Genomic DNA, 21,636 nt, shown 5'->3' on the forward strand with positions numbered 1-21,636 from the left:
TATAAAAAATTGTGAAGACATTCATCAAAAGTGTTGAGATGAGATTTTGTGCTGTTTTAGGGTTGTGAGAAAAATGTAAGTAAAAAAAATTATATATATATATATATATATATATATATATATATATATATATATATATATATATATGCAGTTTAGCTGCTCAAAAAACATAATAAAAATGTAAAACATGTAAAATCTTACAGACCTCAAAAATTCAATAAACAAATACATAAATCTTATAAATTTCTATAAAAAATATTTCTATTTCATTTTTTTCTCCAAACCCAAGCACAAATAATTTTTTTTTTAAATGTCCTGTAAAGACAATTTTCTTTATTTATTTTACTGGTAGCACTTTATTTTACAGTCCTGTTCCTCAAGTACATACTATGTACTTATTATAGTAATTACAATAACTATGTAATAACTAGGAACTAACCCTGAACCTACCCCTACCCCTAAACCTAACCCATGTAGTTACCTTGTATTACCAGAACTTTCTTAGATAAATACACTGTAAGTACACTATAAGTACATGTTAGTACCCTTACTGTAAAATTAAGTTTAACCATTTTAACTTTTTTTATTTATTTATTTATTTTTGGCCGTTTAAAAAAAATAAATAAAAAATAACCGCATGGAAGTTTAAACCCTTTGTTTTACCCAGTGATTCTGTGTTTAGTGAACAGGAGGCTTCCCTTTCAAGATGCATTAGTGTTTACACTAGAAACGTGACATGGTCACATGCATGTCTGACCACTTTTGACCATGGTTTGAGTGATGGGATCACAAAACGTTTTGGACCCCCGGCTACACCTGTATTTAGAGCTGTCAACTTGTGATCAGATCACCCGTGATGGCCGTTAATACCAGCTGGAAAGAGGGCCAATGATTGGGAGCACATGCACTTTGAGCCAGAGCTGTGATGAAAAGACAGCATTATAGTTTTGTACCCAACAGTGCACATATTGTTACCCATAATTAATACACCAATGTTAGAAGATTAATAATTAAATCAGATCAAATTGATCCAATGAGTGTAATTGTACAGCGGATGGCGGTTGAATGCAGGCATTGCAGACAAGTTTTATTTCATCAATGAAAATTCCTCATTTAGAATTTTCCCTGAAGTTCCACCTCCGAGCCTGCAGTTAAAAAGGAATTGAGTCTGTACGTATGTGGTGGGTGTGCTTCTGTTCCACAGCATCTAAAACATGCATACACACACACACACACACAGCTGTTTAGACGCTGAAGGAATGCCTCGAGGGAGCAACATGTTTCACCATGCTAATGCTAAACACAACCACTGAAGAAGCGAACGCCAAAGAGAATACACTGTCTGACAGCCGTAAAGCCCCATCAAATGCATTTCACACACATGGACAGAACATGTCACATGCATAATGCAGTCAAATCACACACACACACACACACACACAGCGATAAGTATGCATGCAGGAGGTTGGTTGGCTGGTTGGTACCAAGGGTAATTTTTGGATCATAATTGGATGCGAAAATTAGGGAATGTTGACCCTCTTGACTCACAAGTACTGTTTCCAAGACATTAAAAGTTATTTTTCATCATAGCCCCTCCAGCAAAATGAATGTTATAAAATACTCGTATTTTAAACGATTTAAAAAAAGTGTTGAAACGATTATAAAAGATTGCAACATGTTAAAAAAAAATTCAAAGTCAAGTCAAAATTGTACCTGACTCACTTCACTGTAATTTTCAGTTTGCTCAATTAAATCATGGAAAAAATGTCAGCTTCTTTCAAATTTCCAATTCAACTTTGCCATCATATAAATAAAATACATTAAAATGAATTTATAATAGAAAACAGTTCTTTAAAATTATAATAATGCTTTATAAATTCTATGTTATTATTATTATTTAATTATATTTTTTATTTGCAATAGTAGTATTCTATTTTTTATTTTTATTTAATATTATTGTATATACTGTATATATATAAACACACACACACACAATTCAACATCAAATTAAAACATTCTGATTTATGATACATGAAACTTTCTTTATAAATAAGTTTAAATTTGCTGTGCTTTATTGGCACAACAAATACATTACATTTGTATTGCCAGAGCATTTGCATACAAATATATGAATAAAATGCAGCAACAACCTCATGTGCTGAACATACTGTTAATCAGGAATCATTTTAACTGGGGGTTATTTATTGTTTGGACACTGGGTGCGTTTTTAGGTTTTATTTGAATCTAGATGAGTTATCTGTTTTTGTTCCATCAGAGATTTTCCACAAAGTGTGAAAACTGTGCCAGCCAAACCTGGTCTCTCCATATACATGTACGGTATAGCGTGAGCACACACACACACACACACACACACACACACACACACACACTGTAGTCATACTCCATCTGGAGCTCTCAGCTGCTGAGAGAGAGAGAGACTATCCCTTTTTCCCTCCTTCACTCGTTTCTTTCTACCATCTGCCATGTTTCATCCTCCTTTTGCCACCCAACCAATAACACACATTTCTCTATAATGGTAGGGACTTTCCATTGACATTTGTTTTCATAGTGAGCTTATAATATTTTCCTTCTCCTAAACCTATACACATTAAATGCTCACACAAACATTATATTTGGTATAATTTTTTTTTATTCATACTTTTATTCAGAACGGATCAATTAAATTGATCTACTGTGACCACAAACTATTTCTGATGTTACAATGTATTCATTTATTTTTCCAAATCTATTCAAAGAATCCTTGGGGGAGACAAAAACATGAAGCAGCAGAACTGTTTTTAACAATCAGAAATGTTTCTTGAACAGCAAATCAAACTCGAAATGATTTCTAAAGGATCGATCATGTGACACTGGAGTAATGATGTTGATAATTCAGCTGATATAAATGATATTTTACAGTATATTCAATTTAAAACAAATATTTCAAATTGTAATAATATTCACAATATTACTGTTTTTGCTGTATTTTTGATCAAATATATGCAGCCTTGGCGAGCATAAGAGACTTCTTTCAAACATGAAAATCTTACACTCTCAGAAAGCTGTCACTTGGGCGGTACCCATTAAAAAGTAAAAAGTTACCCCTAAATAGGTACATATTAATATCTTTAAGGTACATATTAGTACTTTAGCTTTTGCACTGCACCATTGACAGCTTTGTACCTTTTTTTGTGAGAACTTACCAACCCCAGGCTTTTGAAAAGTATAGAATATACTACAAAGAATATAAGTCAAAATAAATAAATAAACCTATTTTGGCAGCAAAACTATAGCTAAGCACATTCACACACACACAAACAACCAGGGGGTAAAAACACAAATACTCCAGCATTTGCACTCAGCACTCGAGTTGAATTCCTCTCAAAGACCTTTCCTCAGCTTATGATGTGCTCAAAGTTGTGTTTTTTCCACATGTATTTATGCAACCCTTTGAGATGCCACCAGCACAGTGAGTACAAAGCCTCGTCCACACATGCACAGACCAGACGGTAAATATGCTTTTTACTCTCTGAAATGAAAACGCACACTGGGTCCTTCATCCAATGCACACAGCACACAAAGTCAACATCAAGGCTGTGTACCAACACACTCACAAACACCCACTCCTTCATGCATAGCAAGCACAAATCTGCAAGGCATCATGCCTTAAGACAAAGCATCAGATTAAAGCATCCATATAGCTCAGGAAACACAGCATCTAATCTACAAACGCACACCTTCCTATCCTCCCAGCCGGTACAGTCCCGTAATTATAGCTACGAGACTAAAAGCATGTTAGCGATGCTACGTAACACACACAATCATATCCAGCACATGTAATCCTGAGCCAAACATCGCACCGCCTTGAGACTCAATATCCAGTTCAACGTCATAACAAATATTAATCGTGGAGCTGATGAAATATTCATCGCTCTTATTAAATATGAAGAGAAGATTCAAACCGTGAAGTACACGAAAGACAAAAGTGCGGTTAGATCATGCAAGTGCATTTGATTAAAACAAATAAGCTTTATTTGCCTTATTTTTATATATTAATACTACATCTACATTCTTGAAAAATCTATTCATATCCACTAGATATGATGATCATATTTTAGGGTTATGTTTAGGATTAAAAGGAATGGTTCACCCCCCCTCAGGCTATCCATGATGTATGTGAGTTTGTTTCTTCATCGGAACACATTGTGAAAAAGTTATTGCAAAATTACATCAGCATTACATCACTTGCTCACCAACGGACCCTCTGCAGTGAATGGGTGCCGTCAGAATCCAGTCTGTTAATGAACATCTTGTGAAGCGAAACACTTCGAAACGTTGCTACTGGACAAAATATGAGTTCTCTATCATCTCGTCTGAATCAGGAGAGAAATATGCACAGATCAAGCACTGTTTACAAGCCAAAACAGTTCAAATATGTTTGTGGGTTTTGAAGTGAGAGGACAACAGTGAATGGACTTTTTGCACTGGAGAAAGCGTAATTATGGATTATGAACTCATATTTTGGAAGTGACAGTATAAAGTTGGATTTACAAACATGCAGTTTTTCACTTAACAAGACAGGTACAATTTGCATTAAGTGTTTTGGATTACTTGTGAATTATTGTGGTGTTTTAATCAGCTGTTTGGACTCGCATTCTGACGGCACCCATTCACTGCAGAGGATCCATTGGTGAGCAAGTGATAAAATGATAAATTTTTCCAAATCTGTTCTTATAAAGAAAACTCATGAGGTGTCATTTTCAGCAAAGTTTCATTTTTGCACTAATTATTGCTTTAAGACTGAGACCCCCCTGTACGACGAATCATAATTTGAATCATCATGATCACAATTTGATTGTATTATTTATCATTCTGGTTACTGAAAAGCCTATGCAAGACAAAACAGTACCGATAAGAACAAGACCATCAGTCATACAGGTTTGGAACAACATGAGGGTGAGCAAATGATGACAGAATTGTAATCATTGGGTGAGCAATTTAGATTCTGGTGTGTGAATGTGTTTCTGTGTGTTGTTTCATGCTGTGATGCTGAAGTCATGGGGAGAGAGACAGTGGGTCTTACAGATGGCAAGAAAATCACTACTGAAGGCCTTTAGCGTCTGCACAAATCAACTAGCATGATTTAAAACATGCATATGCAGATGTACACGCATGTGCAATATTTTCCTATATAAAAACACATCATCGAGCCAATGATGAGGCAAATGAACACTTAATGTGTTACAGGATAACATGTATCTGTCGGTGGATTTAAAAATTCTCACATACACTTAGTCACTTTTTTTTTCTTCATTTTCTTAGCATGCAAAGTATGACTAAGTGTTGACTAAGCTACGTTTCAGAAGAATGACCTTGTGGCTGAGTGGAGAAATGGTGGCCTATAAAGTCCTAGGGCATTTCTAGAAAATAGATGATGAAATAGAAATGGGAAACAGAAAGTAAGTACAAAGCAAAGGAAATAAAAGTTCAGAATAACCAACTAAATCAAAACAAAGTGATTCTATTTACAAGAAACATCATGTAAACGATTGCCCAAACAGGCCTTTCTCCATTATCTACAGCTCATCTGCGCTGGGGAAACTCCAGCTCTAATCTGAACAGAGCGGAAAAATCAGTTCAAGATTCACGTTCACTCAGCGCTCAGGAAATGAATCTTCTTCTCAAACATGAACCGATATTGGAATCAGTTTAAATGCACCGAGACATGTCTGCTCAAATACAACCTGCATATTTTAAAGGTATAGTTGAACTAAAAAATGACTTTTCTGTCATCACTTACTCACCCTCATGTTGTTTCCGACCTGTATGACTAACTGTCTTCCAAGAAACACAAAAGGAGATATTAGCTTTAATGTTCACGTTGTTCTTTTCCATATAACAAAAGCAAATAGTGGCTGCTGAATGTCAAATAAAGCCCTACAAATGCAGTCCACTTTGTGCACTCTCTTCCAAGACTTCTGAAGCCATACAATAGGTTTCTGTGAGGTTAGTTTTTGGCAGAAATTTAATTAGCGTCTTAAACGTGGTGCGCAAAGTTATGTGGAATGAAGAATGAGATTTGAGAGAAGCAAGTGTGAATATCAACCAGACAATAAACAATGACTTACACTTCGGTCTGCTTCTCACGAAAAGCTATTGAATGACTTCAGAAGACAAGTCATACTGACTACTTATATGGAATGTAGAAGTGTGCTTTTTGACAATGTTAAACTACTTAATACTACTTAAACTATTTAATAGCATTCAGCAATTAAAATAATTTGTAATGATTTCTACTTCAAGTTTAATTCAATATGTTATTTGTCATTTGCCATTCCAAATATAAGATATCGGCTATTGTATAATATAGTACATTCAGAACACAAAAATAACAGCCCCTGGTTACAGTATGCTCTCGTTCGATGAAAAAGAGCAACATTAATATTCTGTGAAACCTTTCCTTTTGCGCTGCACAGAAGAAAGAATTTTGGGTGTACTGTTCCTTTAAGAAGAAAATGGAAAATCATAATATAGAAGAACAGGCTAGTAAATAAGCCAGTATTCTAATGATATGTTTGGCCTCAACTTTGAAATACTGGTGCTCTAAATGAGCCCTTTTCACAATCAGCCAGTGTGTCCTGAATTATGACGAAAAACCTTTCCAGTCAAACCTCGTCCCCATTCCACAACACAATAAATAAGCCTGACTCACTCAAAACAAATATTCCTGACTGAACCCGCTCGACCACGACGAGTCATCAAAAACCAATTCAAAGAAACGCCAACAGACATTCGCCATCAAATCAAAGGTTAGGTTTCAAGTCAGATTGTGCCATTTCCCCATTTACATTCCTCTGCACTTATTGATGGGAAATTCAGCTCTTTTTCACTGATTTGAGCCTCTGACAAACTCTTCAATCAAATGCAAACATCTTTTGATGGACTTTATTCACTTCACAGAGCACCACTCCATCAGTTATAATTACATGCACATAATTGCATGCTCTCCAGACTTTCCTATATATTAGCACTCAATCTGCCTTACACTTCTCCATCATACAGTGTGAGGATTGTGTGTGCAATGTGCAGACCCGTTTCGACCTGTCACATGCTTGTAGTTTAGTACAATCAGATTTACAGGCATTATGCTCCACCCGTTGCGTTCGTGTAATTGGCTGTTATCTTTTGGTGAAGCTGGGGGGAAAATGTTAGCGAATGCTGCTTTCGATTTCTGAATTAAAGTCTGGCTTTGTGTGTCTAGAATGCATCAGATACGTCTTTTTTTAAGCGTATTGACGGCCTTTCACGTGTCCAGGTGGATACCACTGCTGTCCCGTTTCCCCATCATGTTAACCCGAGGGGACACAGACGTGGGCTTCTGTATCTTCAGATGCGCAGCATGAGCCGTGGAGTCCTCTAGCGCGCTGATTTATTCCATACCGAGTTTGTTTGTGTATGTGACAACACCGGGAACCAGAGAAAGACATAAATAAAAGCTGAAAGAAATACATAAACAAAAGCTGGAACATGAAATGCGCTGTGCGTACATGCTGTTCAGCTGGAGCTTTTGTGTCACCATGAACTGAACCCAAACTGAACAAGTGTGTCTCCACACAAGACAGACTGATGGAGAGATGGAGATGGAGGAGGAGGAGGAGAAGGAGGGAGAATTGAAAGTGGCCCATTCTGATTATGATGCACGATTATGATGGTTGTATAAGACTTAAAGGAGACAGACAGACAGATAGATAGAAGCAGAACAGGGGTATTAGTGCCCTTCAGAAATGAACCTCATATATGGATAGACAGATGAAGAGATTGAGAAAGAGCGAAGATGCCATGGCTCAAAAAAATAAAAAAGGAGCACACTCTGAAAGAAATGAATGAATTAGCAAATAATATAATGCATATAAAATGTTTCCAAATGCACTGAGCTCTACGGAGCAAAGCGCCAAGTTAAGAGCATTGTAACATGCATAAAGTGTAATGCTTTTAAAAAATCTAACCAAATTGAACAGAGTATTGCATACAAATTATTAAATAATTAATTCAGTTAAACAATTTAAAAATAAATAAATAAAATAATAAAAATAAAAATAATTGCTCTTGCTGAGTGGCATATTGCTTGAGAATTTGATTTATGAAAAACAGATAATGCAACAAACATGCAGAGTTGGTTAAACAGTTTTGGTCCAATTCCCAATCTTGTATGCTGTTTTTTAAAGCATTAAATAATAATAATATAATGAATAATTTACCTAAGAATTTTTATTAATTTATAATGCATTGCTCCTGCTCCTGGTGTAATTTGTTTACATGTGTTATCTGCTTTGTTTTAGCATTTAATACACTAAAGGAATTTGCCACAAATGTGCAAAGTTAGTGTTGCATGGTGCAAATCTCAATCCTGTAGGCCAAAAATGCCTAACTGTGCTATATTAATTCCACCATGACTCTTGTGAATGTACAAAAAAATAATAATTTATTAATTTAAATTCACACGGCACACAATACTAGCATCCAGAGTGATTGGTTATTGGTTATTGGATTTAGAAATAACGCATGCAAACTGTTAAATCAGACACATCAAATCATCAAATGAATGTTATGACATTCATAATACACATCTCGTCTGAGTTAACAAACAGTAAAATCGCCCCTTTCAAAACAGCAAATATGAAAGTGCCTTCAAAGATGGAATGGGGAAAAATAAGCACAGGATAATACAACTAAGCCATCAGCAGCATTTAAGCGTTGATGACAAATCGAGGAAAGCCTGCGGAGAAGAAGAGAAGGATTAATAAAACAACTGAAAGAATGAGAATTGAGATTGTGCTTCCTGCCAGGAACGGGGATGAAGTGAAGAGTTATTAATAGCGTAGATGTTAAAGTTGCAAATAATGCCAAAGCCTCCAACTCCAAGTCAATATCGACTCAAATGTAAATCGTGTGCTTTCCTGCACCAACTTGTGTAGACCGAAACCGGTTTGTATTGTTATTTGCGAGATTATTAATATTAAACGTCGACGGAAGTTGATAAAAAGCCAATATTAATTATGAATGCAGCTTGATCTAATCGAATGACAAAATGTGCTCGCCTCTAGTCGGCATTGTTCGCGTGAGCTCATAAAATCTCACACTTATTCCACCACTCCATCTAATTTCTGCTTCCCATTGTTAAAGTGATTAGATAAGGACAGAAAAGAGTGCAAAAGATGGAGGTGCATGGTTTCAACATTCAGTCTGCATTAAAGATGCAGCGCGTGTGTCAGGAGGCAGAAGTAATGGATTAAACATTGAATGATCCACACAGCGCCTGTAGGTATGCGCAAACACACACACACACACACACACAAAAACACTGCATCCCAATCATTTCCGCTCACAAAGCTATTCTTAGCAGCGAGACTAACCTTTACTTTCCCAGTCAAACCAGAAGGTATGTTAAATCACGCTTTTAAGTGTTCGATTTGCCAATCAAACCCACTTTAGTCGCTGACAGCGGCAATTAACAGCAGAAGATCTGAGCGTCGTCTGTGTCATTGTGATCAGAGCCAAATTTGGGGCTTTTTGAACATCACAGCGGCTGACCGTGTAACACGTACAGCCGCTCAAACTACAGCTTTTCAACTTCCTCTGAGTGACACAAACCGTCAGAGGCATTTACAGGTCCAGCTGGACTTCGCCGTCGAGGTACATGCCAAAAAACAGTCTGTTAACATGGCAATTAGGTTGTAATTAGTCGAAATAATTATCAAGACAGAAATTCAAAACAGCGCCCTGAACGCACCCGCACTTGGCCGCCCACACCTCCCCAAACACGAGGACACACACTGGAAGTATTTGAGACTGATTTGCTGCAAATATGTTTGGAGTTTCATTAAGATTGAGTTGCACATGCTGGTAATGGCGTTGGTTTTGCATGTTTTAGCGGCCAATTCGCTAAAGGAATTATGTAAATCACATAACAGTGCAAACACACCCACAAAATTAGTGCTGAATGCAATTCGAGTGCCAGAATCTCCCATCTTTGAGGCCGGTTATGAGTCACTGGTAGTGGAAGATGGCAAACTACTGTACCATGATCTGGCATACATAACTAGAACTGTACATCACTCCAAAACAGCAATCCAGTCCATGAGTCAGTGCTTTAAAGCCTGATATATGAAACAGACAGAAAAAAAAAAACATTTCTTGAAAACAAACTTTCAGATTTTCAACAGGAGGGAAAAAACTTTTTGAGGGTCAAATAATAGATTAAAATAATAATAAATAAATGCATTGCAAATATAAATATATATATATTCAATTTTTAAAAAATAAATACTTTTGCAGGGCCAACAATTTATTAAACCAGATTATAAATAAATTATAAATATTTAAATTATACTTATATTATAATCTTTTTTAAAAAAAAGATTTTTTATTATAATCTTTTTTTTTTAAAGATTCTTTTTTTTTTTTTTTAGGGCCAAAAAATCATGAAATTATGAATATAATATTGTATGTTATTTTATAATAAGTACAGAATTTTTCAGGGCAGACAAATGATGAAAACAGATTATAAATGATTAAGCAAATGAATAAATAAATCAATTCATTCATTCGTGGCCAAAAAATGTATGAAACCAGTTTACAAATAAATTAAAAAATATTTATATTAAATTTGTATAATAATTAATTAATTGAATTAATGAATTAAAAAAAATATGTAAATAAATTCATTTCACACACAGTCACACACACACACATTAATATAAATACACACACACACACACACACACACACACTGTGTGTGTGTGTGCGTGTGTGTTATTAATTTACTTGTGTTAAATATGTAGAGGCTTTAAAAAGCTAAACAAAGTTAAAAAGCCAAAAATAAGCTTCAGCACAATCCAGATCTGGATATGTCTATGCCCGGCTAGAACACTTCTTTTTATCATCAGTTGATGAATAACTGCTGTTATAATCAATAGAAAAATATGAAGAAAGGTCTAAAATGAAATTCATTTTACTGCCTGCTTTCCTCAGGTGGTAATAGAGCAAAGTTAATTGGCAAATAGTTTTGTGAATAAAGCACATTCAATTAAAAAGCCTAATTTACATAGAAGGAAAGCGTGACTGTGTTGAAAAGAATGACAATGGGTTGATTTAAATACAGCTGTGCAATATTTCAGCACGTCTGGAGAAAGGTTCAAAAGTATCGCAAGCCCTGACAACGGCCTTGGTACTTAGTGAATAAGAGGTTTTTGTGCCAAAATACTCAACGAATTCAGCACAGACTGTTTTTGACACGGGAGTCTTCAGTATGTTCGGAGAAAAAAATGTGTCCAGCTCAGGTATTGTGCTCTCAGACAGTGACAGACAGAGGAAAAGCATGACAAAGGGAAGGAGGGAAACAGAAGGAAGGAAGAAGAGGCAATGAAAAGCCGGGGCAACTCTCCCAACCGAGAGACACAGTGTTCCTGTCTGCCTCTACTGTCATGCACTAATGGATGTCTGCAGATACACACACACACACACACAAACACTAACAGTATCAGTGTGGTAGACGTCATCCATAACAAAGCACACAGGCTGATACTCGTACACATGCAGGCAGACAGCAGTCTTCTCTCAGGTCGCTCTAGCCCAGGGTGCTGAATCCAAATTCACATGAACGCTGTGGTTCAATACTTCATATACCAAAACAATTCTCAGAAAACATCCACTTCACCGCTGGGCATTACTAGCATTTCTTACCAAATGAAAAACATGCTTTGGTGTTGTTACTTTAGCAAAATTAAATAGATCTGCTGCGAACATGCACAGAATAATGGAGACGTGAACTGTGATTAGAAACACACACACACACACACACACACACACACATATATATATATATATATATAGAGAGAGAGAGAGAGAGAGAGAATTATTAATATGAAAGAGATAAAAATATTATAATATATTGGGATGCATCTACAGTATATTAAAATTCTGTCCAATAACAAATTATTTTAAATAATTATCCTATTATGACTGATACTATACATTAATTCTATTCTATTTCAAATAAATAAATAAATAGTTTTAAATGCAGGTGAATTTGGTAATCAGTGCAATGCACAGTTGGGTATTAATTTGGATATTTGCTAAAGATTTATCTGTTATTAAACTATTCGTGTTTTTAAAGATTAACTGAGGCACAATAAGTGGGCGTTAATAACAAGAGAGGTGATATGAATCTAAAATAATATTGGCTTGACTGGGTTTAAAATCTAGCAGTTTGCAGCTTTTGTAGCAGTTTCAGAAGTAGACAGATACCTACAGCATCTATCACATCCACCTCTCACCTTCCTCCACACTTTGTCTGTCTTTGCAAGTCGACCTGTGAAGAAGAAGCAAACTCAGGTAAAGCAACTCTATTTTAGGCAACGGGAGCTGCTACAGTGCATCACAGAAGAACAGACTGACATGATGATCCAAACGCCACGGTTTTGTCTACATGAACCTGAAACTGAGGGGGAGTCCCACGGAGAGCACCAGTGTGTGTGAATGAGAGGCTGTGAGGATGGATCAGTGTGTTTTGGGGAGACCCTCGCAGAGGAGAATGAGAACGAAGGATTGAATTGGAGAAATATGAGAGCGGAGTGGAGCTAAACCGTGAGTGATGGAGAGATGAGAGCTACATCCGCACACAGGGGACACACACTCACACCGACACGCTAACAGTTACACCAGGAATAAAAATATCCACCACATCTGGAGCTCTCTAGAATCAGAGTATATGAGTATATGAGTATATGGGGGTGGTGTTGGCGCAGTGGATAAGACACATGCCTCTGGTGTGAGAGACCCGGGTTCGAATCCACTGTGAGACACCAATGTGTCCCTGAGCAAGACACTTAACCCCTAGTTGCTCCAGAGGTGTGTGACCTCCGACAGATATAGCAATTGTAAGTCGCTTTGGATAAAAGCCTCAGCTAAATGAATACATGTAAATGTATAAAAATAGTCCATCCTCAAAAAAACTACAAATGCAATTAATGTACTTTTACAAGAGAGCAGCAGTACGGGGCCAATCACTGAGGAGAATAAACAGGTCGCAACACATTTTATAAAAATTAAAAATGTAAAAAATATAATGGAGATGTACTGTAGGCGAGAACACCTGCGTATGAAAACTGGTGTAACTTTGTTTCATTAAGCAATAATAATACACCGTTTGTATTTTATTTAAATAATGACTTAATGATAATAATAAATATATGAAAAAAAATTAATTAACATTTTAACGGGCCTTTAAAACTAGATAATGTTCATGCTATATTCATATAACTTCAAAAAACACGATAAATAGATTTTATTTTACAAATTATACTCTATAAAATCTGTACAGTATGCTGGTACTTTAAAGCAGGGGGTAAAAATGGGTAAATTTATGAATGCATAATAACAAATGATTAAATATTAAAATTATATTTAAATGTATTTAAATAAAATAAAATGGATTAGAAAATCAACAGTAAAATAACTAAAAAAATAAATAAACATATAGTGAGTAAAAAATATGTATATACAATTTTTTCTAAATAATATTTTATACATTTAGTTTTAAAAGTATATAAATGAAAATATATAGTTGCCTTTTAAATTTAAGGATGGGGCTCCCTTGCACCAGGGTTATTTTAGTATTTTGAGATACTATTGTAGTTATTATTAATATTGTAAATAATTTGTTGTTTTTTTTCCTAATATGTATATATAGGTTTCATGAATTTTATAATTCCGTTTTAGTTATTTTAGTACCTCAAGAAACTGGACACGAGAAACGTTACCTTGTTAAGCAATTAGCTGAAATAAAGAAAAAGATGAGCTTATTTATGGCTTCCTTGGCATCTAAAAGATTGAAACCCCCTGCTTTGGAGAAACCAGAAACCAGCACACTGCTCCGAAGCAACATTAGCAGCATGAACATGAAGAACTGCATCTACAGTTCAGGAACCCTACTGCACATAGTTCTTCATAAGAGGACGGTTCTCTTCTGATGTGAACATACTAAGTGACTCTAATGTACCCACCAATGTCCAACAGCAAGAGGTCAGTGCACACTATGTGCGAGCACGAAAAACAGACGAACACACTCACCGAAATATAAAATTCAACTCACAGCCAATCCCATCCCTCCATTAGCAGACACGGACGAGCCATTAGAAAACATCAATAGTGCAGCAGCCAGACAGCCCATCGCCCCCCGACCTCTCGGCGAGGTCATGTGTGCTGGAAGACCAGACCATCAACCGGGGGGCGAGGGATTTCAGCTCCAGCGCCCGCGGCCAGGGACACTCAGCCATGATTCGGTTATGGCCTGGATCCGTCCACCATAGCCGTACCCCTGAGAAGAGCACTTAACTACACCACAGCTCCGGTGGATTTCATCTCCAACTGAATCGAACTCGTAGCATAATCTTTTGATAACCTGCCTTCAGAACATTCAGAAAAAACACTTTCATTTAGCAGCTATTTATATGAAACTGAAAGCCAGTGCAGTATACACTAAACCGGCTGAATTCAGTTAATAGAGATCAGCTTATCTCCTATTTGAAAACATTTGTTAAAAAAAAACCTCTGCGTGAATCAATGCATTCATTGATTAAAAGCCAAGATGGTTCAATTTCATGACGTTAGGCACTGTAGCCGCTTGTTAATGCTGGGAAATTTGTTTTAATCAAGTCAGTTCCATTGACCTGTTCACGAATGAAATACATTACTGTCAGATTGTGATTAATGCATTAATCATTTACAACAAAACAAGGATTTCGACACTTAGAAATGTATGAATTTCATTGCATTATATATATATATATATAAAAAACTAAACCAATGGCATCTGCACACACGTGATGCTAGAGCTTTTATGCAAACTTTTTCAATGACGTGTAATCAGTACTATTCAATAATCATTAAAAGTAGTGTCAAGGTAATAAATGTTTGATGTATAAAAATGTACAAAAACTCTTTTCTTCATTTAGAGCAGTTTATCCATTATTATAGCATTTAAAACCTCTTATGTGAAATGCTGAAAAGTGTGTTCTCTATATAATTTTTTTAATATATCAAAACTTAAAACCTTAAAATTACACTATTAAAATCTCAAACATGATTGAATGCATTAAGTATCATGAACTAACAATGACCAGCATTTACAGCATTAATTAATATAGGTTAATGTTAGTTTTTACATATATTGTATATATTTTTTTAAAGAAGAATTTAATAGTTCTAGAGGTAAGAAAGATACATTCATTTGATAAAAAGTGACATTCTAGACATTTGTAATGTTTGAAAATGACAACTGCATCATGGATTCTACAAAATATTAAGCAGCAGCACAACTCGTTTAATACTATTATTATTATTATTATTATTATTAAGTAGCTAATCAGCATATTAGAATGATTTCTGAAGGATCAAGTGACACTGAAGACTGGAGTAATGATGCTGAAAATTCAGCTTCGCATCACAGAAACAAATTACATTTTATAATATATTCAAATAAAAGAAGATACATTTTAAATTGTAAAAATATTTCACTCTTTTTACTATACCTTTAATCAAATAAATGAAGCAATGCTGTGCATAAGAGATTTCTTTCAAAAGCAATCAAACCTTTGAAAAGTTGTGCAGCTATAAAAGAACATGAACATTTCCCCATTGTTTTTAACTACCGTCAAACTTAAACATATGTCAGAAAATGCAAATCTTGCTTTATTTTTGGCTTTTTACTCTTTAATTACTTACGGGAATCAAGAAAGTAGAGAATACACAACTCGAGCTCTACTCACAGGTCGAGGTATGTGTGCTAAACGCTAGGCTGTGGCTTTGACACCACATTGATTATTGATGTTAATGGACGATAACACTCCAGATGGCAGCAGTCAGTTCCACATTCCCAACTCAACTTGATCTGTCACAGCATTACAGTACATTACATGAAAGTCCAATCAGATCTAGAGCTCAAAAGCAATAAAAACTAGGCTAAAAGTTGAACAGGTGTTGTGCAATTCAATCCCACTTCGGTAACAAATCTTTTGCTCATTTTATCTGTAATACAGAGTGCAGACAGTCAGGCTGCGTTTAAAATGAGTCCCCCACCAGCACGTTTCAGTGGCTCATTAGTTCAGCATGAAGCGTTCGCTTGGTAATGTCTTAATTTCTGAAGACCCCGTGAGGGGGTTGGAGGCAAGAGGACTAATAAAATCTCACATCCACTGGGGATGTTAACCATAATGAGCCCGAGCACAAAAGGGTGAATCCACCCAGACTGTGAAACGAATACAACTTATAGAAGAGGAATTAAATCATTCAAATGAATACAACAAGGCAAAATGAAAAAGATAATATCGGAGAAATTGTGAATTGTTTCACGCCCAGGGAACAGATGGCTGAGGTAATAGGTATTGGTTAAAAAGAGCTTTCATTCCTCTTGAGGCTCAAAGGGAAATTTGTGAAACTGCAGGGCCTCGATAAATGAACAACCCTCTTCCTATTAGACGTATAAAAAAGATGCAAACTACAATAAAAAGCAAACAAAGAAAGTCAAAAAGGGAAAAAAATCTGTACCAACTTCTAATATTTTAATATTTACGTTTTCCTTGCTCTTTAGAAAAAAGTAGTTGTTTTTGAGTGTGCATATTTGCGTGCAAACTGTAGACCTGTTGGCCAGTCATCCGCGGCATGACGCCGTCAGACAAACAAAAAGCTCTGAGCAAATGGCTGCACAGGATAATTGAAGCCTATCAGTCCTCGGTGTGCCATTAAAAAATAACATTCTTGCTGAGAGAAGCAGCAGGAAATGTGCGTTAAAAGAAGAGCACGGCGAGAAAGAGGGCAGACCTACATTCATCGAGAAATAGGACTTATTATTTCAATAGCAACCATGTTTTTTTTTCCCTTGTTCACTGTGAAAATAAAGCTAAACAGCTGAAACATCCCAAGCAGCCTTATTAAACAACTAGTCAGCGGTATGTCAGTCACACATTCGGTTTTGTTTACTGCATACGTATAGACTTTATTCAGTGTCAAAAGCACATTTTATTGATGTGAACAGAGAACAAAATGTTATTTCACAAATTTTCATAGGATGTGACCTACACTTTAAACAGCACGACACATCAGACAGAATGTACTTCCTTCAAAGCCTCGTTTCGTCTGTGTTAAATTAAATATGGGGTCTTCTCTGACTATATACAGAGACAGAGTGGGGTCCAAAAAACTGAAGGCTGGATTTTTATTAACCATTTAAACCTAAAAAAATGAGTGCTTTACCTTTTTAAAAAACATGCATTAAAAATGCATTAAAATACTAAGAGTTTGCACTATTTGTAGCTCACTGATAAAATATGTAAATATAAAAGTGCTATCATTAAATTAAATGAGGACATATCAGTTCAATACTATAAGACATCACAGTCAGAATTATGTTAATTGTTTCAGCTTTTCAGTTGATTTGCTGGTAATATAGTTATTATTAAAAATGTAACAAATAATATAGATTAATGTATTAATATTGATATTTGTAGCTATAGATTTATACAATTGCTAGAAATTATATGTGTGTTGTTCAATGTGAGAAATTGTTTTTCAATACTCAGACATCATTTCCAAAATCATGTTTAAACTTTTTACAGTTGTCATGTTGGCAACATAACTTTTAATTACAATTTTTTTTTTTTTAAGTAGGTACAATATTGCTATTTTGTTTTTGCTGGAAATAATATTTGTGTTTTTCATTATATTTGAAATTTGCTTTCTCTACAAAAAGAAAATCTAGCAATGTAAATTATAAAGCACAGTTATTAATACCAAGACAACTTTCTCAAATTCATGTTAGACGTTTAAACTTTTCACAGTTGTTATGCTGGTAAATATAATTTTGAATAAATTAAGAAAATGTAAATGCTATTTCAATATTATATTTGTAGTTATGCATTTATATACAGTATTTACTAAATTAATATTTTTATTTTCCAGTTTTTCAATTCAAATTCATGATAATTGTTTCAACGTTTCAAAGTTGTTATTCTAGTAATATCATATAAAATGATAATAATTTAAAAATACAGTCAATGTATTTTTATTGTCGATAGTTTTAGATATATTATTCTTTACAAAAAAAGGAAATTAAATTGATAATCTAAATGGAATCGAAAACGGTATTGTGTTCATTTTTTCAAAACTATCCTATCATTTTTGCAATTTCTACTACACCACATATGACAGCTGGCTTGCTAACAATCTTGGCAAAAATCTGCTTAATTTGTAACAACAACACAGAATACATCACAAAAGCATCTACGTTTGCAAGGCATAAAAACAGATGAATGTGAAATTTTGCGAGGCACTGCCGCCGTGGCCTGAAGGGATGAACGACGCTCCTGTTAACGGAGTCCAAACGCTCTCACACTGGCTTCAGGCCATGCTTACTGTTGAGTGCTGATTGGTCTCAGACTCTTGGACCCTACTGTATATATAAATGTCAAATCAAATGAATGGAAAAAAGCCACTTTACCTGTATTCCCCATGTGTTATGTATCCGGATAAAAGCCACCTGGCAGATGGCCAAATGTGGCATTCCTTCAGGAATTACTATTCCAGTCGAGTAATGTTATTAAATTACGACAATCATCTCAGCACGAGATCGTCTTTTGGAAAATCACTATTTTTTCTAATCAATGGCAACCATTGATGTACGTCCCACTTGTTCCTAATCAAAAAATAATACAAAGCAATTTTAACGTCCCCTACAGCCTGCGCTACAATCATGTTCTTTATTGACATCGATGGTTCTATTTAGAACCCTCAACATCCATGGACACTTTTCAGAGCACAACATGTTCTTTATAGTGGATAAAGATTCTTTAGATTATTAAAATGTTAGTAAAAATAAGTGGGATGGGGGGGGGGGGGTGTTGTGGTGTGTGACATCTCTCTAAGTATTACATGTATAAAGACATGGAAGGACATTTTTGAACTATAATTATTCAAAATTATACACACAGTCAGTCAATTTAATACTGTGCATCAGTGCAAGAATTTGAAATATTATGGGGAGCCAATTTCTAAATACTGAAGCGAGGGGACACTTCTCTCGGTGTCTATGGTGGTTATGGCCCTGCCTCTTCTGGAAACCTTATTTTTAAGAGTCTTTTCAGTAACTAACTGTATATGTTTTGCACAAAAGCCGAGGCGACCGCGTTCAGACGTGTCCTTGTGCAGGGAAGGAAGGAGAGAGACTGGAGGTGGTGACAGAACAGTGTCAGAGTGTTGTCAAGGCGACAGATGCGGTGCCTGAAGTGGGTCTTCAAGGATGAGGAGAGGCTCGCTGTGTCTCGCCGGCTCAATGAGATCGAGGCCACAACGGGCTCCAGGTTTGTCAAAAGCCATTAGCAAGTGGAGGATAACGGGCAAGGGGTGAGATCCCTGTGTGTACATCCTGATGGAGGCTACCTCTGAAACCCCTCAGGCACAGCTACACTGCCAGGGCTTGCTTAGGTTCGTATTTTTATGTACTAAAGTATAACAGTTTTCAGTCAGTATTTTTTTTTTTAGAGAAATACTTTATTCCATTTTAACCCTTTAAGTGCCACCCCCAATTTTTGAATATAGATGTGAAAGTACACTTTTCAAACTTAAATAATTGGAGGACACTTTGGAATACAGACCTAAGGTTGGACTCATTTTAAAAAAGACAATCTGCAGGTAATATAAAAATAAGTATTTTTCTAAATATTTTTGAATCTAAAAATATATAATATAAAATATTTGTTTTATAGCAAAATTGCTATAAAATGAAAGCCTTATGTCCAAATAAGATATAAAAAAAAAAAGAAGGTTCCTGAGTTTTAATTTAGGGCGTTATACCACAAACAGCCACCGGGTCCAATCAAGACTCGACTGAATTTTTCTAATGCATTTTTCTGTCACAAATGCCTAAATATCTCTGTCAATATTACTTCCACCACCAAATATGGAATATTGAGACTCAGACCTTTACGATGACGGATTTTTTCAAGATTTTAGAAAGTTTTGATCCTAAAAGACCTTAATACATTTTGTAATATGACACCTGACTCCACCCACTAAGGGGAAGGAGACTGCCAAAAGACATTAAAAGACATCATGTTTCAGTTATTTACATTTATACACACATGCACTTTTTGTATTTTATTTATTTATGTTTTTAAAGGCAGTCACCTTTTTACTTCTGACTCACTGTTCTTGGGAAAAGCGGTTTATTATTTTTGTAATTTTACCTGCTTCTATTAGACATTTCTCTCTCAATCTGACCTCTAATGGAGCACATCTCACCGCTGATCCTGCTCTCATGTGACCCACTTTTAACGATATGTGCTCGAGGAGTTCAGCCGACCGTCATGCTATCCTTGCTACAAAAAAAACAAAAACACATCAACATCCTTCCAAGGATTGCATTTCACTTGTCAGTCGGGGGTCAGAATGTAATTTCTGTTGGAGACCAGCTATGTAAGCCGTGCATCATCGTCCTGCTGCAAAGGCAGAACAACTTACTGCATTTGATGCTGGGAAAAACACAACACAAGATGCAGAAAACATCAAGTCAACAAACAGATACACGAGACAAAGTGCTTAGAAATCCACCAGGTTTTTAATAACAACCAATATACAAAAATAATGTGACAGGACAATAATGGGACCTGGAATGTACACGCTTTTGTCTCCGCTCCAAATAAACACACCACACAAGTTTAAGTGTATTTGTTAGCGCTAATCACATCTTTGTGATGCTAAAACATCCTCTTCCTCTAAAACAGACTAAATATCTTCAACAATGAAAAAACAGCAAAACAACAGGACGGCGTGGAGGTAATGCAGGGCTGTGTATCAATTAGTGATGCTTTTACTAGCTCTTATTTATTTATAGTATTCACAAGTAGCTGATGAGAGGGAACAGGCCAGGAAAACACACGTGTGGACTTGCAATTTGGTCTAGTGGCTCCGAGTTGCTTTGAGACCGGAGGCAGATGCAAACTGGAGATGCCATAACCCATTTCTGCTGTCAAAAATTAAGAGTAGTGGTTGCAGACAGGCTGTGTAATTGCATGCCAGAAACATTGGTTTGTAACCTGGCAGAGTTTTGCCCGCTGTGGCACCATTTTCAGAGAGGATTAGAGTCCCAGCGGTTCTCACCTCATCTGGAGGAGTCTTTCAGGGTTATAAAACCGCATGACTGGCGAGGAACGGAGGAGACTTACATGAATCTTGATAATGTCTTTCACTAAACGGGGTAATACTGGTGTATGTCAGTGTAATAGTTCCTCACATAGCCTTTAACTGCGGATAATAAATCCTGGATGGCCACAGTGTGTACGGGTGAATCTCACAAAAAAACATGGCCTGCTTCATATTTCAGCCCAACATCAAAAGAAAAAATATATATAATAATGTATTCAAAATAATAATAAATAATGATATATATGCCAACCTAAATTGATTTAAAAAAAAAATCAAAAATCAAAATTTTTTATGTAAATAAAATATAAACTTTACACTATTAAAGAATTTACATTTTACTTGAATAATTTGGAAGTTATATCTTTTTGTTTTATATTTTAA

The 21,636-nt window shown here is 35.6% G+C and overlaps 1 protein-coding gene across 2 annotated transcripts in view; it reads right to left on the minus strand.

Moving 5' to 3' along the window:
* LOC127935725 (nectin-2) overlaps positions 1-21,636 on the minus strand; it is a 149,113-nt gene that overhangs the window by 31,977 nt on the left and 95,500 nt on the right. The gene's annotated exons all lie outside the window — the stretch shown is intronic.

The sequence above is a fragment of the Carassius gibelio genome, chromosome A19 (genome assembly GCF_023724105.1).
Source record: "Carassius gibelio isolate Cgi1373 ecotype wild population from Czech Republic chromosome A19, carGib1.2-hapl.c, whole genome shotgun sequence".
Lineage (NCBI taxonomy): Eukaryota > Metazoa > Chordata > Actinopteri > Cypriniformes > Cyprinidae > Carassius > Carassius gibelio.